Source organism: Cololabis saira, chromosome 8 (genome assembly GCF_033807715.1).
Source record: "Cololabis saira isolate AMF1-May2022 chromosome 8, fColSai1.1, whole genome shotgun sequence".
NCBI lineage: Eukaryota > Metazoa > Chordata > Actinopteri > Beloniformes > Belonidae > Cololabis > Cololabis saira.
Genome location: NC_084594.1, coordinates 43480282 through 43486416, shown reverse-complemented (window position 1 = coordinate 43486416; position 6135 = coordinate 43480282).

Below are 6135 nucleotides of genomic sequence, written 5' to 3'. Positions count from 1 at the left end.
AACATGATGACAAACACGGTCGAAAGGATCAAAGACTGGGGGTGTCGAACACTTCCGGCTGCAGTCGCCGGCCCCCGGCTCAGCGGGGGGGAACGAGGGATTAACGTTGGCAGAGCGCTTCGGAGAAACTTGAGGGGAGACATGTGACAGCAGAGATGTTAACATGACACATGAGTGGGAGGGAGACACACCCAATTCCAAGGAGGCCTGCTAGACTTCACAAAACGCGTGACGCAGCTTCTGCGCTCGAATGTGAGCAACACCCAGAGATACGGATGAAACGGGACTCTGCAGTTTCACTGCTGATGGCCGTCGTTCCTGCTTCTGGTTTCTGGGACTGCAGACTGACCGAGGAGAGAAGCTGAACGTGATCACGCGTCTTTGCTAACGCAGAACTGTCTTACACACACACACACACACACACACACACACACACACACACACACACACACACACACACACACGCACACGCACGCACACACACACACACACACACACACACACACACACACACACACACACACACACACACACACACACACACACACACACACACACACACACACACACACATGGCCTGGTGTTAAAACCTGTGGAAGTGTGTTTTCTTGTGCTTTCTGGTCTTTTAGCAGTAACATTGTTCATTTTACCTCATACTGCTGCACCTTTCACTTTTTTAAAAGTTGAATATATGTTAATAAGAGCTGTCATTTGCCTATTTACTGTACAGTGAGCGAAAATGATCGAGTCAAATTCCCTGTCTTGTTTGACCTGACTTGGCCAAATAGACCTGATTCTGATTTTCTCAGACATTGCTGGACCGGCCGGCACACATGCTCAGGGTCGACCCCTAATCAGCAAAGATTGGTCAACAACAACTGACAGCCACAATTATCTTCTCTATAGATAGGTACGCTGTGTACTGGGGTCCGGCGAGGGGTGAGGGCGGGGGTGACGAGGGGGGTGACGGGGGTGACGGGGGGGTGACGGGGGGGTGACGGGGGTGACGGGGTCTGCCGTAACCTCTGCAGCTCGTGGGCACGACTGTGCGCTAATGGACTCCTGGAGGGCGTCTGCCAGCTGCATGACCCCCATAAAAGCCGGCAGGAAATCCTTGCATGAAAGGGAAAGACTTCTCTCCTCTCTTCCCCTCCCCTCTCCTCTCCTCGTCTCTTCCCTTCTCTACTCTTCTTGTTAATATATATGTATGTATATGTATATATATGTATATGTATGTGTATGTATATATATATATATATATATATATATATATATATATATATATATATATATAAATATATATATTATATAAATAAATGAATATTTATTTAAAATGGTTATTGGTGCAAACTATTATAACTATACATTGTTTGAATTTGTTGATGTTATAAAATGTATGAATATGTATTGTTTTTATTTATATCTAAATGTAAGACGGAATGACTTCTTATTTTTTCTTTATTTTCTGTTTTTCCTTTCTCTTTTTTATGCTACCTCTTTAGGTTTGCTTTTAATTATTTGTTGTAATGTACTGTGTATTATGTGTCGGACCCCAGGAAGAATAGCTGTAGTTTTGCTGTAGCTAATGGGGATACAAATAAAACTATAAACTCTTTATTTTCTTCTCTTTTCTTTTCTTTTCTTTTCTTTGCTTTTCTTTTCTTTTCTTTTCTTTTCTTTTCTTTTATTCTCTTCTCTTAAGAACTCAGGTGTATGTGTGGAAGGAAGGAATACGGAGGTGTTGATATTATCGGCGTGGATACGTTGGCCGTTGTAGCGCCAGCTGCACGCTTCATTTACCCTCGTCGTTACTTCCAGCAAAGTGTTTTTTTCGCCCCCCCGGTGTAAAAGGCTCGGGCTGGTTTTTAATGGTTCTGTCACGCTGGGAGAAACCTGTATAATTATTACATACAGTGCAGCGCCCTTTGCTCCACTACCAAAGTCCAGGGCTTGTAATGTGACAGGACTTTGTCACACTTCTCCGGTTGGTGTCTACTGAAACGTGACCAGCTCTTTATCAGGGCCTTCCTATCAGCTACCTGGGAGGCCGTGCACAAACATGTCAAACGCAGCGCACACCAGCGTCCCCAGGAAGTCGGGCTGCCTCTCATAGCCGGTGAGATAGTGAGCTTTATTATAGTTCTGGGGCTACACATTAATCCACTCGTCGGATCCAACAGAGTCCATCATGTGATTACCTTAGTCATTACCAGGAGTACAATCATGATTACCGTGGCGTCTGTCCGGATGTTGCAACAGCCAGGAAAAAAAAGGAAAAATCTAATGATTAGTAAAGCGATTCCTGGCCAGGAAAAGATGCATTTGTTCATGGAGACGTTTGTCAGAATCACATGATCTTGCAGGAAAATGGAGCAGTTTGTGGGAGAGTGTGAAAGTTCACATAAACATGAAGGTTTGTGTGTGCATATGCATGTGTGAGTGTGTGTATGCGAGCCATGTCCATGGAGACGTGCGTGCGTGTGTAATCGCTGCATGATTCACAGTGTCACAACCGTGAGCAGAAGCGACTGGACATCCTGAGCGGAAACCACAGCCATCGAAGCTGCATTTTCCTGCGACATCCAACCCCAACGCTCGTACAAAGAGTCACTTGACTGGACCCTCATATAGGAAGTGAAAGAGGAAGCCTCCCGTCCATCCTGTCTTCCATCCCTGCTCTGCTCTGCATGTGAAGCCGCTTCTTTCAGGCCATCACCCAGAATGTGGCTGTGTGGTTGCAAAACAAGAGCGGAGGAACTGGCTGGGGCTGGAACGGTCCGTTACTGAGGGTCAAACGTCTGCTCACTTGACGTTCAGCTGCACAGAAATGGGGAAAATCCTCCAGAAAGAACTCATTGGTCAATATTGTTTGTTCCAACGTGATGACTATCTGCTCAGTCGACCAAATAATTCTTCCCTTTCCTATCTAATCTTGAGCAGAGGCTTTTCAGAGAGACGCGGTGTTTGGACAGCTGACGGGCTGGAGGGTGGCCGGCCCGGACAGACGGGTGGGACCCGGCTCCCCCGGCTCCCCCGGCCGGGCCTTCCCTGGCGCTGCAGGCCTCTGTGTTGGCTGGTGCTAGCAGCCCGGCCTGCAGCCTGCATTCCTCCGCCTCCCCGACACAATGGTGAGAGTCTGCAGCATTCCTCTGTCTGTCTGCTGTCTGAGATGCAGCCGGGCCCAAGCCCGGCACCGAGCACCCAGTACCCAGCACCCAACCCAGTACCCAGCACCCAACACCCAGCACCCAACCCAGCACCCAACCCAGCACCCAACACCCAACACCCAGCCCAGCACCCAACCCAGCACCCAACACCCAACACCCAGCCCAGCACCCAACACCCAGCACCCAGCACCCAACACCCAGCACCCAGCACCCAGCACCCAGCACCCAACACCCAGCACCCAGCACCCAACACCCAGCACCCAGCACCCAGCACCCAGCACCCAGCACCCAACACCCAAACCAGCACCCAGCACCCAACACCCAAACCAGCACCCAGCACCCAGCACCCAACACCCAAACCAGCACCCAGCACCCAGCACCCAACACCCAAACCAGCACCCAGCACCCAACACCCAAACCAGCACCCAGCACCCAGCACCCAGCACCCAGCACCCAAACCAGCACCCAGCACCCAGCACCCAACACTCATCACCCAACACCCAACCCAGCACCCAGCACCCAACCCAGCACCCAACACTCATCACCCAACACCCAACCCAGCACCCAACACCCAACACCCAACCCAGCACCCAACCCAGCACCCAACCCAGCACCCAGCACCCAGCACCCAACACCCAGCACCCAGCACCCAACCCAGCACCCAGCACCCAACCCAGCACCCAACCCAGCACCCAGCACCCAGCACCCAACCCAGCACCCAGCACCCAACCCAGCACCCAGCACCCAATCCAGCACCCAGCACCCAACCCAGCACCCAGCACCCAGCACCCAACACCCAGCACCCAACCCAGCACCCAGCACCCAACACAGCACCCAACCCCGCACCCAACCCAGCACCCAACCCAGCACCCAACACCCAGCACCCAACACCCAGTACCCAACACCCAGCACCCAGCACCCAACCCAGCACCCAGCACCCAACCCAAGTAAACCTCTAGCTGGTGTTGGTAAATCTCTAGGTGTGTAAACTCTAGTGTGTTAAAGTCGCTCCTGTAGTTTCTTGTGCTGGCCCCCCCTTTCTCTTCTCTTTTTTCTTGGTGCAGCATCCTCTGCCGGTGGCGAAGAGCATCTCTGAATGCAAAACACCGGATCCTGCAGTGTGGGAGTGAGAGGGGCAGGGTAACGGCCCCTTTTGAGCGGGGGAGAAGGTTCGTCCCTCAAGACTCCTCTCCCTGGCCCTGCCCCTTTTCAACCTTTCCCCGACCCTGCACCCCAACCTGGGACTTGATGATTGGGCCGGAGCTTCGGGAGCTGCATGCTGGCCTGCGGTCCCCACCCCTGGTCATCCCGTTGCTGCTTCCACCTGCCTGCTGTGCTGTTGCTGTCCATTACCCCCAGTCTGGCCCTCGGCAGGAGGGTCCACCCTTATGAGCCTGGTCCTGCTCAAGGTTTCTTCCCTCCTAAAGGGGAGTTTTCCTTGCCACTGTTTGGCTTAAGGTTTTTCTCCCACTAGGGGAGTTTTTACCTGCCATTGTTTATGTAATAATTGCTCGGGGGTTTATGTTCTGGGTCTCTGGAAACCGTCTAGAGACAACTTTTGTTGTATTAGACGCTATATAAATAAAATTGAATTGAATTGAATTGAACCCAGCAACCAGCACCCAACCTAGCACCCAACCCAGCACCCAACCCCAACCCAGCACCCAACAATCAGCACCCAACCTAGCACCCAACCCAGCACCCAACACCCAACCCAGCACCCAGCACCCAACCCAGCACCCAGCACCCAGCACACAACCCAGCACCCAGCACCCAACACCCAACACCCAGCACCCAACACCCAGCACCCAGCACCCAACCCAGCACCCAACCCAGCACCCAACACCCAACCCAGCACCCAACCCAGCACCCAACCCAGCCCAGCACCCAGCACCCAACCCAGCACCCAACACCCAACACCCAACACCCAGCACCCAACCCAGCCCAGCACCCAGCACCCAGCACCCAACACCCAGCACCCAGCACCCAACCCAGCACCCAGCACCCAGCACCCAGCACCCAGCACCCAACACCCAGCCCAGCACCCAACCCAGCACCCAACCCAGCACCCAGCATTCATCCACATTCAGCTTCTCAGCTTCATGTTCACTACATGAAAGAGTGGCACGGTTACATTTATACAGACGTGTTTTATTATATTAAAATAAAAGGCCCCTCACAGACAGATGGGTTTTGAAACAATGCAGGAGATAACCTTGGTCCTCTTTAACCTGTTTCATCCCATCATGCAGTTCTTCCTCTCTTTTTTAAGTGCAAGCATGTCTATTCTGAAGCGTTTTCACTGCTCTTTGTTCATCTCCAGCTCCCCCCCTCTCCCTCCCTTGTTCTGATGCCCCAGCCGTGCAGACACCTTTCCCTCCTGCTGACTCAGTAGCCAGCCTCAGGCACTGTGGGCTCTGGGTTGGTAGCAGGAGGGAGGGGGGGCGGTGCGAGGCTCCCACATCAGCTCCACCAGCCTATCAAATGCCAGAGAAAAGAGCTGGCTAATCGTTTCTACGGTGGCAGACTGTCACAGGGTACCACAAACTGCTCTCCTCGCCAACATTTCTGCTGTATTATTCCACTGCTGCTCAGAAAAATCTACATGGGATGTATGCAAGTGTGCCGACTCGCAGAGAAGCTCTGCCCCAAAAAAACAACAGCTCCTGAAACATGTCGGCGTCCACGCCGTCGACCAAACGTTGAGGAAAAGAAACAAACCGCACAAAATGTCCTGTATGCAGGTTTTACACCAGACGGTTCCCTCCGTCCATTAGATCCTCCTTAGGTCACCATAAGCTTTGAGGATTCCATCCAATAATAATGTATATCTGACATCATCTAAAAATAGTACAATTTTTTTTACGAAAGTAAAAGATTTGTTTCTGTTTTTACCACGGTACTCAAGCATGCCTTTCACAGAGAGACCCGGTGGACGGTAGCTATTCCTTTATTTTTCAGAGAGTAC